This window comes from Cupressus sempervirens, chromosome 3, assembly GCF_028749045.1.
Source record: "Cupressus sempervirens isolate cs-2001-9-10 chromosome 3, ASM2874904v1, whole genome shotgun sequence".
Taxonomy (NCBI): domain Eukaryota; kingdom Viridiplantae; phylum Streptophyta; class Pinopsida; order Cupressales; family Cupressaceae; genus Cupressus; species Cupressus sempervirens.
In genome coordinates, this window is record NC_143120.1 from 239,710,565 (window position 1) to 239,728,674 (window position 18,110).

Here is an 18,110-nt window from a genome sequence, read left to right on the forward strand (position 1 = left end):
GATGAGAGAGAGAGAGTAGCCCGAGAGAGATAGAGAGAGAGAGTATAGACAGTGGGATAGGAGAGCAAGAGAGAGAGTAGGGGATGGGAGAGAGAGTAGTCTTAGAAAGAGAGAGGGAGGATGGGAGTGTGTGAGATAGAGAGTAGGGGATGGGAGAGGAGAGAGAGAGTAGGGGATGGGAGAGTATAGAGAGTGAGAGAGTAGGGGATGGGAGAAGAGAGAGAGTAGGGGATGGGAGAAGATAGAGAGTGAGAGAGTAGGGGATGGGATAAGAGAGAGAGTAGGGGATGGAAGATGGAGTAGGAGAGGGAGAGTGAGAGAGAGTAGGCGATGGGAGAGGGAGTAGGAGAGGGAGAGTGAGAGAGAGAGAGAGAGTAGGGGATGGGAGAGGAAAGCGAGACTGAGAGAGATTAGCAGATGGAAGAGGAGAGAGAGAGTACGGGGAGAGAGAGAGAGAGAGAGTAGGGGATGGGGGATGGTGGGATAGGGAGAGATGTGTAATGTGTACGCACTTTATAGTGCGTTTGCACTATGTCAAATCACCCAAAAATGTTCACAAAGCAAGTTTGAGTCCCATTTCATCCATTCTCTGCTTTTTGTCTATTGTGCATTATTTTGTTCTGACAGAAAACATAGGTTTCAACATAGCAAACACTATTTGAAGACTTTTTGAAGCTAGCAAACACCAAATTCAATCCTTAGATACGCTATTTGAAGGCTTTTTGAATATTCTTTGTATAGAAAAGGTTAGTGCAATCCTTTTTAAATATTTTTTGTTGATATATAGATACAAATTTGATTATAATTTGACATGTTGTTTAATATATAGTGAATTCATTGAAATTTGTATGTTTGAATGAAATGTTATTCGAAATGGTTAGAAATTTGACAAGTTGTTTGATATATATTGTGTATTCATTCAAATAATTTTAATCTTTATATGTATTTGAATAATTTGTAATTTACACATTGTAAGTAATTCAGATGTTTGAATAATTTGACATGTACAAATCATCATCATGCAAAGGAAGAAATAAAAAACTCAAAAAAATGAAGATAGGGAAAGAGATTTGGCAATTAAAAGAGATAAAATGAAACTACTATGTGAACAAAGAAAATTCCAAAGCAATAATGAAGAATTGACTTTCGAAGAGGATCAAGAACCGTTGATACAAAGAAACAAAGAGGAAGAATTGGAAAGACAAAGAGAACGAATGAGACAGTTACACTCAAGAAGACAATTGAATTGTGAAGCTACACCATCTTCCAATGTTGGAGTCATATCATCCTCTCATGTTGAAGAGACACTAATTTTTAGATCTGACGATGTACACATTCCATCATGTCATGTTGAAGGCACAACATCAACATATCAAGTAGGTGATATTCCATCTTTTGCATCTTATTGCCAAGGCACATCATCTTCAGTTCAAGGTACGCAATATGCTCAACCTTATGTTGATGTTCAAAATGTTGAGGGAATGAAAACTATTATAACACCTTCTAGAATTCATTTTAGAAGACCAAAATATTTCATTGACATTGATACTGACATTTTGAAATCAATTCCTGACAAGATTAGCAAGCGTACTTGTCAAAGAAAAGTTAATTGTATGTAGAGATTATTTTTTGAAAAATTAAATATTACAGGTCAATGCCAATTATTTTTTGAAATGATGAGGAATTTGAAATTTAGGCCTATCATGAAGATTCTTGGGCTAAGAATGATAGACAATTCAAATGAAAAAAATATTGTAAAGAATCTAATGAGTGCTTATGACAAAGTGGGTTGTAAATCATGCACCAAAGATAGTAATATCACAAGATGAGTGCTTACATCGACAATAGTAAGTACCCAAATGAAGAAAGCTTGACTAATGAGAAAGACAAGAAAAACATTAATAATTGGTAGAGGTACTCTAAAGAGAGCCATGCTAAGGTGTGAGAGATTGGAAGATCCAACAAAAAATGAGTTATGAACATTTAGTGGTAAACTACTACAAAAGGATAAAGAAATTAGTGAAGCTTTGAAATCATTGATCAAAGATTTTTGGAAAAATAACACACATATTTCCCCTAATCAAAGAGATGTTGTAAGAAGGAGGATTGGTAGCCAAAATCGCGACCCACATACGAAACATTTTTTGGACTCAACTTAGACACAATTTTTTGCAAAATTTATTGGTATGTATCCTCAAATTTGAATAAGTCAAAGATTTTTTTAGATGGGTAAACCTTTTTATGTCAAGATAAATCACACACGCACAACTTGTTGTTGTAGGATGCATATTGATTTTTCTAACCATTTTGATGTTTTTAGGCATATATGTGTGTTTTTGCATTCTAAGTTTGTTTTCTAGGATTGTGACATGAATGAGCCACCAAGATCTTCAAGGGAATTCATATCTAACATTTTATGTGAAATAGGGAACAACCAATAATTTTACAAGACATCATGCTTGGATGGTACATGCTTATTTTGTGGTTCTTTGCAACTTTTATCAACTTGTGAACATATGGATAGTACACATGCAATTGGAAATGAAATAGTAGATTACGAAAAAATTAAGATAGTGACATATGCTCTAAAAGATGGGAAACAGGGTAAAAGATGTGATTTAGTTATTGAAAAGATTCCACTATATGAGTTCATGAAGATTTTTTGTGAAAAGATTATTTACGGGTATGCAAAGCATACACATAGAGCTCAAGGGCTGGATTTGCAATTTAAGTTGTGCAAGGATACATTTCCACTGGATAATATTGTTTTAGTTGTAGACTTTGTAGAGAACTACACACTACAACCACAAAATGAGGTGCAAGAAAAGTATTATACTTCTCAACAGGTTTCAATATTTGTTCACATAGCATTCATGCATTCACCTACAAGTATAGAGGATGATAGGAAGATTTTGAGGGAGTACCATTTTTACATCAATGATGATCGATCACATTCTATAGAGTTTTTACAAGTTCATTTTCAACTATTTTATGGAGATTTGGCAAATAAAGGCATAGCATATTGTCAGCACATTATTTGGTCAAAAAATTATGCATCTCAATTCAAGAATGCACAAATGTTCTATTGGTTGAGCAGGATGCACAAGTTGTGTAGAATTCAATATATGTGGAATTTCACAGAGGCTAATCATGGAAAGGGAGAGCATAATGTTGCAAGCACATGCATCAAAAGATCCTTAGCTCGAGAAGAACTAAAGTATGAAGATGGAGCAATATTGATAGATGCAAAATCCATCGTCTAGTGTTGTAATGCTGCAATGGGTCCAGGTAAGAATGGTGAGTCTATGGTTCATAGATTTTTTTGGTTGATAGATAATACTAACATTTCACCATATGAGAATTGTTGCTCACTAATAGGATCCAGTGAGTTGCACTCTTTTAGAAGCTCTGATGCGGGTTCATGGAGTATCCACACACAAAAAATAGCATTCTATTTTCCATCATGTGCAGAGAAAAATTGGGATGAGCATGAGTCGACTGAATGGGTGGACAAATGGGATATACAGGTTTTGGACCCAATTGAAACCTATCATCCCCCACAAGCACTAGAAATGGTAGAGATGGATTCATCTATTGACTTTGACCGCTTGTCTAATCTAGTGCAACCTGGTAATATATGTATTTATATATCTTTGTAACTTCAATATGTAACTTTATAACTTTTACCTAAGTATTTTCTGAATTAATGACCACATTTTGTACATTTGTCACTGTAGGCCATGTTTTTGTTGTTATTGCACCTAAAGAAAATGAACAAGGGATAGATTATTATTTGTGTCATTGTGTCCAAGCTAAACAAAAATTGGATCACTCAGTTATAGATGGTGAAGGTTTAGAGTACCCTATCGATGCAGTGGTTGTAACTAGCATATGGCTTAGATGATATTCTATGAAGAACCCTAACTTGTGGTTATTCAAGGATTGGAAAACAAAGAGGAAGATTCTTCGTTATTCAAACCTTTTTGTTGCATCAAATGTCCACTTGATAAAATATGGTGGAAAACCACATAATAAGATTCTTTGAAAAGTTCACAAGTCAGACCATGAGGCAATACTTGAGGCATTAAAAGGTAGAGCAGATCCAGTTGGCTCATTAGATTGAATAGGGAGAGAGGGAGAGAGAGAAAGAGTGATCAATTGGATCCAAATACAATGTTGCAACCTCTCCCCCAAGACTATCCACATGAAAAGGTAGGTATTTTTATGATGTGTAAGTGATGAGATAAGTTTAAATCACAGATTTTATGTTTTGATTTGTTTAGAATCTAGATACATTATTTGAATTTATATTAGATTCTTTATTAGGACCCATCTTCAAATTAGTCATTTGAATAAGTGAAAGTTTAGAATTTTTTGTTTAGATCAAAATGTAATGAAAGAACATGAAAATTGTTAGAATGTGAATGCTTTGTGATGTAAAGTCATGATTGTGTGCATGTAACCAAAAACTTCAAATTGGCAAAAGCAAGGATACAATGGGAGAAGTTTCCAAGACTCGTCAAGCCATTCAGTAAGCCACTTGATCATTGTTAGAAGCTCAAACAAATAATTCTTTGCATTTGGAACATTGTTACCAATAATGATATTATGACTAACATGTTTTTATCTTTTATTTGTTTGTTCATCTATAATTATTTTAGATAAACTTCAAAACAAATTTATATCCAAATAATAAACTTATAAAACCCTTCTTATAATTTTTTTAGATGTTGTCTATTTGGAAGCGTTAAGACCAAATTGTATGATCTTTGGTTTACTCCTAATCACAAGAACTAGTAACTATGTTCTTACACACATCATGCATAGGCATTATTAATAGTGATCACAAGGTCTTTACTTACAATAACAATTTCATCATTCATTTTTCTGTTTCATTATTCCTATGAACTATTACTAAGGTGATATATCCAACATTTAAACACAATGCAATGGACATATCAACTTGTTTTCATTATCCCTTGAGATAACATTTAGAATCAATGCATTTCCTATGGCATTGTTATGTTCATCATAGTACAGCCTAAAGAACAATACTAGAAGATCTATTGATTCTTGAATGAGTCTAGATACAATAATTTTATGAAATAAATAATTTCTTCCCGTGTTAACCCACTAAGTTTACAGCCACCCTGTGAGCATTTATTGCTCACTCAATTTTTTTAAATTTAGCTCAATTTGAAATGCAGGAGTTTTTATTTTTTCGTAATTCTGGGTATTAGAGGTCTGATAGTGCACTGTTTGGTGTAGAGCACCTAATATTTTTTATTTTCTTGATGTAATAAGGTATAGGGATAGATCTAATGATCTCCCTATGACTATCCACATTTGTAATGGACACAAGACCCCATGGTGCAACTATAAGCCTTAGGCATCAATTGGTCCAATAAAATGGATTTTTGGTTATTTTTATGTTTCCTAGGCAAGTATAGGTGTTTAGAACATTGGTAGGGTCCCTAGGAGTTTGTAGAGTCCATTTGCAAACATAAATGCAATAAAACTTGTCTTAGCGCAAAAATTGCAAAATTGCAAAAAAGTTGCTTAGCAACTTTTGCAATTTTCTGACAACTTTTAATATAACTTCCAATGGCTAGAACTGTCCAAGGGTTGGTTAAATCAGTTGTAAATAGCATATATAGGCTCTAAGCGTTCGAAGAAGAATAGACATAGAAGAAACAAATTGTATTGGCTCTCAAATCAATAAAGGTCTTGTTGTTTCCAGTGTATATTCCAATTGGTACTATTTATTTAAAAGATTATGGTTTTAGTTTGGAGTCCTCATCATTCAATCTGAAAAAGTTATCCAGTTTTCTAGGTTGTTGGTCTGAGAAACCCTTAAAATTAGGGTTTGGTCACAAAAATGACCCTAACTTGATTCTCCACTGGTGGATTTCCTTCCATTTTGGCATGGAGCAAGTTATGTATGTATTATATCAAATTTTGGCAATTTTGGAGCAGGAGGTTGCACTGGTGAATTTTGAGAGCGAGCCCTAGGTCAAATATCTCCATGTATTTGTCCTTGCTTTGGAGGAATTTGAATGGACAGAGTGAAGGAAAGGTCTTGAGGACCTGATGTTCAAAAAAAGTGCCCTTATTTAAGCCTAAAGGACAACTTAGAAGTGGAGATCTGGTTCCATGCACCCATTTTTGACCATTTGCCTTGAAAACCAAGCCTAAAGTGGCTAATTAGGCCTCAGTCTTGGTGCTGGTTGGGATATGCTGGAGTGGAGTTGGTCTTTGCAACTTTGACATTTGATAGAACTTGGAAAAGGGTACTAGAATCTGCAATTTATTCCTCAGGTCCTTTGGTAAGTTTTAGATTTATTGGTTAAAATCAGTTTTAGGAGACCTAAAAAGCTACTAGGTCTAATTGTGCAAATTGAGTTGTGGGTTGTTGGGAGTACAACTAGTGGTTGAATTACCTTATTTTTGTTAACTCTAAGTTTTTTCAAGCCCTTGTTGGTGGTGGAAAAGCCTAGAATAGTGAAATCCTTATTTTTCCCTTTGTGGAGGAATTTGGTCATATTTGCTCAAGTTGGTTCATACTTGCTTTGTGTCTTGCTTAGGGTGGTGAGATTTGAACTTTTTCTTAGTGGTTCCTAGGAGGAATATACACTTTTGAGAATAGAACATACCCTTGGTTTAACCCTTGGAGCATTTTTGAAGGTTGTGTGGGATTTGGGCTTATTTGTTGACTTCCATTGTGCTATCTCTGCATCAAGTGGTATCAGAGCCACTTTGATCTTGTTGTGGCACCATGTCTAATGGAGGAGAAGAACTTGAAAGGGAGATCCCCTTGAGGATCACCAATGTGGAACTAGCCAAGCTAGTCAAGGAGCAGATGGCTAAAACTAGAGTAGTCCAAGAAGAGAACAGGACTATGAAGAGGGAGTTGGATAGAGTCAAAAACAAAATGAGAAAAGGGAGTGATGAAGAATCTGAACATGAAGAGATAGAGGGGAATGAGGAACAAGAGAACATTCCTACTGATCAGAGACCCTTCCTTGCAGCATTGGAGAGGGTTGGAAAGAAGGGAGAAGGGGACTTACCCACCTTCCATGGTAAGTTGGACCCTAATGAATGTATGGATTAGATAGAGGCCTTATATAATCACTTTGAATGTGATAAGACCCCTGAAAATCAGAAGGTCAGAATTGCCAAGGCCAAACTCAAAGGTCTTGCCTTGAGTTGGTGGAATTTTTTGTAGAATGAGAGGTTGGATGAGAACAAGGAACAAATTGCCAGTTGGAAGAAGATGAAGGTTGAAATCAGAAAATAATTCATACCTGAAGATTATGAGGTGTTAGTGCATAAAAGATTGCAAAATCTTAGGCAAAGGGACTTGGATGTTAGCACCTACACCTAAGAGATCCACAACTTGACCCTCAGAGCCAAGGTGTATGAGACTAAAAAGTAGAAACTTGCAAGGTATGTGAATGGTTTAAAGTATAGCATTCAAGGTGAATGACATTAATTGCTCTTGGTTTAGTACATCGATGTTTTAATATGACCTTGAAAATAGAGGAAAAACATAAAAGAAAGGGAGATGCAAACAATAGGGGTAGAGGAAACAACAATAGGGGTAGAGGTAGGTTCCATGGAAGGGGATCTTTTAATAAAAATTAGGAGGAATCTAGTGGTTCAAATGCTAAAAGTGAGTCTACTAACAGAGGGACATTTAGGGGCAGAAGATCCAATGGAAGAGGAAGGTCTAGTGGAAGAGAGCCTAGTGTGTTCACTAGTAAGTGCTTTACTTGTAACCAAGTAGGACATCAATCCTTTAGATGCCCTGAAAAGAACAAACAAGGAGACTACATTTATTTGGTTTTGTTCCTTCTTACAATTCTCATTGCCTTGTGTGTTTTGGGTTCAAATTTGAAAACAAGACACTCTCATGTGTCCTTTCTTAAATTATTGATGCAGTGTCACAGAAAATAATTCTTTTCAAATTAGTTTCTTTCTAGAGTTGATCAATATGAAATATAGTTAGTATATTCTAAAAGAAGTAAGAGAACCTAGAAATGATTTATCCATGATCATCACGAGATGACCATCTCAAAAGTGTTTATTGAGCTCATTTTCTTGGCTACTAGACTAATACTTCCTTATCCTTATAAATATTGGATTTGAGTGTAGTTTCAATATTTGGTAGCTCATTACCAAGAGTAGTCATCTCATAGAAAAAAAAGTCTTCCAACCTAAGCTTCTCTTGAAACTTGTTTTATAGTTCTTAATTTCCAAATAGATATGACTTTTTCAGTGTAACATGTAGGAAAAGATCTCATAATTTTACTCATGTTCATCATCATTGCTTAATGGAGCAAGGACAGCAAGGTCATTCTATGAAGATACACAAACACACCATACATAATACATAACACATAACATCATATATATTGGTGCAGGGGCACCAAGTGGGAACACGAAACTACAAGGTACACCAAGACCTATGAAGGAGACCATGAAGGTACCAAGGGAAATTTGATGCAGAGGATATGGTGGATCCAAGGCCCAAATAATAAAATGAGATCAAGTCAACAAGCTTCTTCAATGCCCACTCTTAATGATCCTAAGATAGCTTCAATAGGTGAAATATCAAAGAACACTCAAACAAGACTCAAAGTGTGGTCCAATGGCCTCAACACATGTAATTAAAATTTTTATAAAGGTTTACAAACTTCAATCCAAGGTTTCATACTCAAATCTCCAAAACTCACCAACTAGGCTTAATAGCCTGCCTTGTAGCCCTATAGCAGCACTCAAAAAGCATTTTCTTCAACTTTTCCCAAAACACTAGGAAAATAAATCATATATTTGATTACCCTTTATGGAGTACCTTAACATACCAAAAGGAAAGTGTAGGTTTTTTTGGAAATTATATGACTGTCCTCATTATGTGACCCCAAAAAGCATAAAAAATGGGTGATTTTACAAAGCAACTATATCATAGAAATATCCCCAAGTTTTCAAACCTTGGACAGTGTCATTAAATGGTTCAAAACCTCTAAATCCAAGAGGAAATCAACCCAGCACACTTTTAACATAAAAAATCCCAAAATACCTCTCTTAAACCCTTGATTTGAGGGTTTCTCCAATCTCCCTTCTCCAAATACTTCCAGACCTATTTGGTGGTTGATTCACCATGAGTTTGACAATATATGGTCAACCGAAACATAAAAATTATTTTCCCTTTAGGCCAATCTCTCATTGCTGCTCCCTAGCTATCATTTCCCTTAGGGAACACTTTGCTCCAACCAATGATCACTCCACTTCTTCATTATGTCTGCAGAAAAGTTCATTAGTAACTATGATACATAGTTAGTATTAATCCTTCCATGGAGGGTATTAATTACAAGTAAATCTTCAAAGCAAAGTAGAAGACTTAGTAAAATTAGTCAATTTGTTGTAGGTGTAGGAACAATCATGTAAGATGACTCTCAAATCATTCCAAACGTGTGATGTATTCTTCCAATGCCTTATTGAATCCTCTAAACACTTCAATCAAAAAAATTTACGTGGAAAATGTAAAGAAACTTCAAGGAAATCAATGCATTTTGCTATCACAGTCTGGATTACACCAGTCAAAATGTAAAGAACTGTGAGTTAAATTGAATCACAATGCATTCAACTAGTGAATGATTGCTTGTAGATTTCTCAGTATTCCAACATGAAATTAGAACCAAAATAAAAGTATTGAAACCCTTCAACAATGCATAAGAATAATAGATTTTCATATTTGAGCTTCTATTTTATTGATTCCCTCTTCATGTTGTACACTTCCAGGCATTATATCCATACAAAAGGAGTTGTCTACAATATAATAAATCAAAAATCTACTTCCCTAACCTCTTCCAACTGATTATAGGGATTAGTTGAATTTTTTAAACATTAAAATACTACTTCCCCCCAAACTAGCTACTAACCATTAACTTTGAATATTTAAAATTTTAAACTTTTAAAAATGCTTAAAACCTTGTTAAATTGGATTTTAAGAACTCTAAAGGTTTTCCATAACCTAGGAGACTTAATAACATCACTCTTATAACTTGAACCTATCCTAAAACATCTATTGGACACTAATGGTCCAAATTACATTTATTTAATCCTTTTAAGAATATAAATTCATTCCTAAATTCAAATGCCACTTCATGGCATCAAACCATGATAGAATCCAAAACATTATAATTTATTGGATTTACATCATTTAGAACCCAATAGTCTTTCTTGGAACATTGATCTTCATTAGGAAACTCCCAAGTCTTCATAGTCTTCTTGTGTAACTTAACTGGCTTCATGAATTGCTTGTTTATCCTCAGTGCCCCTGCACCAAAATCAATGCCTAATGAAGATATGTAAAGTCATTTGATGCTGAACCATGGCTATTGAAGCCATCAAAATGTAAGGGAAGCATGAAATTGTCAAATTTGTAATACATTGCCAAGAATGGGCAAACTTAGACCAAAATGGCACAAGTGAGGTTTAAGAAGTTAAAAGTCATTTAATGTTAATTTCATAGTCAAATTTAATGTATTTGGTTCATCAAAGTCATAGTATGGAGGAGTCATAGGTCATTCAAGGTTAAGACACAAGATATGCATAAATAGATGTAAATTGCAAAATTGACAAAATGTTGTCAAGAATGCAAAAAATGGCTAAGAGAAAGGACTAATGGATATGTTTAGAGTTTTATAGTGTAAATAAGTTAAAGAGTCTTTATATTAGTATAGAAATGTTGAGTTGTTGACTTGACAACATTTTCATATGTTAAGTTAGTACATTGTTGTAGAGAGTTACAAACAATTAAGAAGTTGTTGTCGGGTTTGTGGGAGAAGATGGGGTCTATTTAGAAGTTATTCCACATGATTAGAAGGGACAGATGATCCATAATGACAAAATATGTAATGGAACCCTAAGTCTAATCTTTACAAAGCATGAAAAAAAAACTCAAAGCAAGTGACTGTTGTAATAAACAAAATGTTGATTACAATCCATACATTGTCATTTTTCCTTCTTCCAACCCCTTGAAAAGGTTGAGTTCTACCTTATATAGGATTATAATGTACATTTACAAGTACATTAAGTGGTTGAAGGACTCCCACGATGAAGTTTCTCTTTTTGCATAAAAGTTGCAAAAGTTGTCAATGACAACTTTGGAAGAAATGAGCAATTTTTGCAATTTTGCAAATTTTTTACCCAAACTTGCTCTACTTGTTACCAAACTTTCCAAAAGGCCTAAGATGGATCCAAGACACCTAATAATGACCCTAAAATAATTGATTGCCTTATTTGGCCCTCAAAACCCAAAAAAGCTCTATTGAGCAAAATGAGCAATTTTGCATTGTGGGGCTCTTCTAACCTATCTAACCTCACATTAGGACCAAGTTGATCCTATTATTACTCTAGTGATGTGGCTAGAATCACTACAAGCCAAAAAGACTAAAGAATCCCTAGGTCTACCCTTTAGCCTATAATGGAAGCCAACAAATAAGCCAAATCTCACACAACCTTCAAATTTGCTCCAAGGGCTGAACTGATGTTATGTTCTACTCTCACAAGTTTATATCCCTCCTAGGAGTCACTGAGGAAATTTTCAAGTCTCACCACTCCAAGAAATAAAAAAAGCTAATTTGAAGCCAACTTGAGCAAATAGAGCCAACTCCCTCAAAATGGGCAAAACAGGGATTTTGTTGTTCTAGGCTTTACAACTTCTAGAAAAGGCTTGGAACAACTTAGACTCAACTTAAACAAGGTAAATCCACTATTGGTTGCACTCCCAACAACCCTCAACTAGATTTGCAAGATTAGGCCTAGAAGCCTATTAGGTCTCCTAATGTTGTTTTTGACCAATAACTCTAAAATTCACCAAACGACCTTAGGAATAAATTATAGATTTAAGAACCCTTTTCCTAGTTTTTACTAACTCCAAATTTGCAAGGACCAACTCCACTCCAGCATATCCTAACCACAACCAAGTATATAGACCTAATTAGCTACTTTAGGCTTGGTTTTCAAGGGAAGTGATAAAAAATGGGTGCATGGAATCCAGTATCCACTTCTAGATTGTTCTTCAAACTAAAAAAAGGGCACTTTGTTCAAACATCAGGTCCTCAAACCCTTTCCATCACTCTGTCCACTCAAATTTCTCCAAAACAAAGGTCAAATACATGGGAATATTTGACCTAGGGCTCATCCCCAAAAATCACCAACACAAATTCTTGCTCCCAAAATACCAAAATTTGATAGAGTACATCCCTAACTTGTTCCATACCAGGGAAGAAGGAAATCCACCAATAGGAACTCAAGTTAGGGTCATTTTTATGACAAAACCCTCAAATTAAGGGTTTCACAGACCAGCACCCTAAAAAAATTGATAACTTTTGCAAGGTAAATGATGAAAACTCCAAACCAACACCAAAATCTTCTAAAAAGATAGCTTCAACTTGTCAAAGTACAAAGATCATCTTGCAAACCTTATATTCCATACTGTACAAAAAAACCAATAAATTACATAGGAAATTAGCAAATTTTATTGATTTTGGGAGAAAAATACAATTGAATCTTCACACCCTCACCATCCTCAAATGATTTGAGCCAAAATAGGCCATTTCCAATATGTTTAACCACCCCTTTATAGTTTTGAACTATTGGAAGTTACATTTCAAAAAGTTGTCAACAAAAATGCAAAAGTTGCTAAGCAACTTTTTAGCAATTTTGCACTTATGACAAGTTTTATTGCAAGAATGTTTGCAAATGGACTTTACTCACTCGTAGGAACCTTATTAATGTTCTAAACACCTAGACATACCTAGAAAACATAAAAATGATCAAAAATCCACTTATTGGACCAATCGATGCCCAAGGCTTATAGTTGCACCATGGGGTCTTGTGTCCATTACAAAGTGGATGGGTCATAGGGAGATCCTTATTACATCATGAAAAGAAAGAGGGTTAGGTGCTCTACACCATGGTGAAGAGTTGGATCATGGTAGATAGGCCTTGAAAATATTATCCAAGGTGTTACGGTCGGTGTGGGAAGCTTGATTGGATATTTGGTATGTTGGAGGCACTAGGTACACTAGGTGCACTAGGTAACCTAGGAGATTATTGGAGTTTGAATAGATTGGATTGAGAAAATGAGATGATGAAATCATGAGCATGGTTGAGGAAGTTGCCTTTAGTTGAGCACATTTCTTATAATAAATCTTAGATTTTGTCTTTACTTGGGTTCACTGATATAATCTTGATTACAAGAGAGTGGACATAATGTCCACTACAACCAAGAAGATAAACATCTCAAATACCAAGACAAATCCAATGAAGCATAAACTTATTCATAAAATGCATACAATATATTTCATTTGCACATCCTTTTCATACTTAACATACTCTCAATTATAGATTTGTTATCTCATTTATACATGTTACAAAGATTAAACATAAACAAGGTTGGATAATGCCTATTATGATCAAAGATATAAATATTATGTTTAATTAGTAATGTTATCCAAATCAAGTCATCCAAGACTTGGATAGGACCCAAATGAATAACCAAAAGCATGTAATGGAATCACCAAAGTAGCACCAAGAATGACAACTTCTTGCTTCATCAAATTAGTTAGACCCTAAATTAAAAAAATACCAAAAAACCACCGAATAAATAAAAATTTGGTCTCCTCAATCAATGTGAACCATTAACATGATCTAAGAACACCAAAAAAAAGCATGAATACCATTTAGAGCCTTCATATCATCACTAACTCAAATCCCAAATCATTTTCAACACTAACCAACAAGAACACTAAAATGTTGTCCTCTTTCATTTTTTTCCACATTTTTCCATAACATCAAGAAAATGAATATTAGGATACCCATTTCACTCCTCTATAATATATCAAAAGATGAGGTATAGTTGTTTTGGACCAAGTCTTTGTTGTTACACTATGGGCCACTTTTTAAGTATAAAAATGAGCAATATAGGTGATTTTTCAAGGAAAAAAGGATTTTTATGTTTCTTAGAAGGTTATAAAGGTCTTTAGGGTCATTAGGTTAAGTTTTAGGCATCTAGGAGTTAAGATGCCAAAAATTGCAAAAAATTGCAAAAGTTGTCAAAGCAAAATTGCAAAAATGCTGACAATTTGTTGGAGTATGGGAGTTGGTGAAGGGCTAAGAAGTTGAAAATAAGTTATTTTAGTGTTTTCAAATCTTTTCCAAGTCATAGAATTGGAATCAAGTGAAAAATGTAAAAATTGCACTTTTTGTGCAAAGTTGCATTGTTGAAAGTTGTAACAGTTGCTTAAATTTGCAATTTAGTGGAAAAAGGGTTATGGGATCAAATTTTATATTCCATTAGGTCTAGGTGGCCAGGTAAACCCTATCCCTAACTTCATCCCATCCTGTTGAGTGCTCAAATTTTCTCAGGCATGCCAAAACAAAACGTCCCTAAGAGTCACTAAAAGCCATAGGGCAGCGATCTTTGGCAGGGCATATCTCGAAGCTCGTGCAATTTATGGATGCAATTCTAGTTCTTATAGGACCATGTTACAGAGACCTATAATAATATCTCTCTCTTTTTGGAGATCATACTCTATTTTGATTTTGCAACGTCATCTCGGGTGATGGTGAAACTTGTAGTGTTGGCCAGTATAAAGTTGCCAACTACCAAATCTCTCTCACCTTTCGTCCTGGGATCAAACTATCTATTCCATTGGGTCTAGGTGGACAGATAAACCTTATCCCCAACCTCATCCCATCCCATTGAGCACTTGAACGTTCTCGAGCATGCCGAATTGAAATGTCCCTAAGTGTCACTAAATGCCATAGGGCGGTGATCTTTGACGGGGCATATCTCAGAGCTCATGCAAGGTTTGAATGTGATTCTAGTTCCTATAAGACTATGTTGCGAAGACCTACAATAACCTCTCTCACTTTTTGGAGATTTTGATTTTGCGATGCCATCTCGGGTGATGCTGAAACTTGTAGTGTTGGCCAATACAAAGTTGCCAACTGCCAAATCTCTCTCACCTTTCATCCTGGGATCAAACTTCTATTTCATTAGCTTCGGGTGGCCAGCTAAACCCTATCCCCAACCTCATCCCATCCCGTTGAGTGCTCGAATGTTCTCAGGCGTGTCAAATCAAAACGTTTCTAAGGGTCACTAAATTCCATAGGGCAACGATCTTTGATGGGGCATATCTCAGAGCTCATGCAAGGTATTGATGTGATTCTAATTCCTATAGGACCATGTTGTAGAGACCTACAATAACCTCTATTACTTTTTGGAGATCATACTCTATTTTGATTTTGCGATGCCATCTTGGGTGATGCTGAAACTCATAGTGTTGGCCACTACAAAGTTGCTAACTACCAGATCTCTCTCACATTTTGTCTTGGGATCGAACTGTCTATTTTGTTAGGTTTAGGTGGCTGGGTAAACCCTATCTCCAACCTCATCCTATCCTATTGAGCGCTTGAACATTCTCAGGCATGTCGAACTGAAACGTCCCTAAGGGTCACTAAATGCCATAGGGTAGCAATCTTTGACAGAGCATATCTTAGAGCTCATGCGAGGTATGAATGCGATTCTAGTTCCTATAGGACCATGTTACGGAGACCTACAATAACCTCTCTCACTTTTTGGATATCATACTCTGTTTTGATTTTGCAATGTCATCTTGGGTGATGTTGAAACTTGTAGTGTTGGCCAGTACAAAGTTGCCAACTACCAAATCTCTCTCACCTTTCATCCTAGGATCAAACTATCTATTTTGTTAGGTTTGGGTGGCCAGGTAAACTCTATCACCAATCTTGTCTCATTCCATTGAGCTCTTAAACATTCTCGAGTATGTCGAACTGAAACGTCCCTAAGAAATATAATGACACATTAAGGGGCTTACAAGAGTTCATAAGTTTCTATTTATCTCCCCCACATTGAAAATATCATGGAGAAAATATGGTGTGATGTGTAGAACGAGAAGATTCTAAAGGGCTCATAACTTTTCCTCCTCGTCATAACTCATGATCTTAAGGGTTTATTAGAGGTAGGATTAATATGGCACATATTCTAATGTGCCATAGGTTTATAAGATTGTGTCAAAACTATCAAAGGAATGATAGATATCACTATTTTGCATCATTATGACGGCTTCTTAATTATCTTATCTTATGTAATGTCATATTTGTGAATAGCAAAGAATACATTCACTACCTCTTGCATTAATGATATTCATGAAGGGTTTCAGATAAAAGGCTACTATAATTGTCAAAACAACGTTAATGATAATCAATGTATAAGGTAAAGGCATTACGAAGGAATGAGATCAAAGGAAAGCATTCAAGGCAACAATAGTGAGTGTGATGAACAAATTTTTAAACGTTTGTAGTAGTGTAACTATCAACATCTCTAGATCGGATCAAACTTTGGCTGTGCATTACAGTTTTTTGATTCTTCTTTTTTGTTCTTAAATAGCCTATAGCTTACTTGAACATTCTTAACTACATTAAGCTTTAAATATCAAAATAGAACTTGTTATGCTACCTGTATTTGGATCAATCTTTGCATGGGCATGTGTCGTAACCCAGTTGATAAACAAGAAACAAGGAATGTACAAGCCTTTCTTGGTTCCAACAAAGTCATAAGAATCTAGTTCCATTGACTTCATATCTAGTTATCCAACTATAGAAAGGGCAACAATTATAAGTATGTTGCACTAGATAGATTCTCTAAGATGGCAACTCTCATGCCTTGTATGAAATCAATCTCACCCCTAGAAATAGTTCTATTTGTCAATGTTTGATAGCTTCGGTTAGATAAACCTATATATAATTTATATGTGTGTGTGTGTGTTCTTTATATTGAGATATGAGGTCATTGTTATATGAGAAGATTATATATATATATATATATATGATATTGAATTTGTTATTATTATTAATTATCTGATTAATGAATAGACATGTCCCATGAAGGGACATGTCTATTCATGGCCTATTCTCTCTCTATATAAATCTAAGAGAATGCTGCATTTGGAACACTCATACCTTGAATAGGCAATGCCATTACATTTGCATCATTGATCTTTGGAATTTAACATGGTATCAAAGCCAAACTGCAAATGTAAACAACTATTTGAATAATGGAAGCTTGCAAACATGGTGTGAAATTAGGTCAAAATAGAGAGGAGGATGGTGACAGATTTGGAACAATATGGAAACACACGTGCAAAATATGGAGGGAATTATATACTAAGAAGATAGAATGGGAACAATGGAAGAACAGAATGAAGTCCCAGTCATAGAAATGATGATCAACCAGCATCTTTTATCAAACATTGCCCTTCCCTTTTCAGCATATGTTGACATAATGGATTGGTGGGTAAATTATGGCAAAAATCAACAGTGATTCAACAATAGCTATTCATCATGGGGAAGACAAATCCTATGCTAAGGAGATGTAACATGACCAATACTAAATGCCCACAACTTGTAAATTTTGTTAGATAAGAGATGTTCAACAACTATAGTTTTTACCGATAATTATGGAATTGTGAAACTTATGTTGTTGAGTTGCTAACGAAGTCAAAGTACCATCATCTCTAATCAATCCCTCGTGTTTTTGAGACACCCCCACATGGCAATTTGATCATTGACGAGCACAAAGTTGATCTACTTCCTTTGGTAAAAGGATTAATATTGCACCTTCTTCAAATGTACTACTTCAAGAAGCATGCATGGGATGGAAGCCTACTTTTCATTAAGCACAACTATGGAAAAGGTCTTCCCAACTCTAGAAACCACAACCCTTTCCATGTTACTCTGATTTCAACTTCTATAATTGAATGACAAGGCTTGTCCCATGCTACTATCCTTAGCATCAATTACTCTATCTTAAGATGAAGTTGACAAAGTCGTCGAATTCATCACACAAATTAAATAAATATAGCAATATATGCAAACCATTCCGTAGAACATAACTACCAAGTATAGGTAGCACCACAAGCTTGTCCACTGCATTGAGAGCCCTATAACATCACCAAGTAAGTAGGATTAGACACCACCTTTGATCTCAATCTTCTTGTCTAGCTTGTTATGCACCT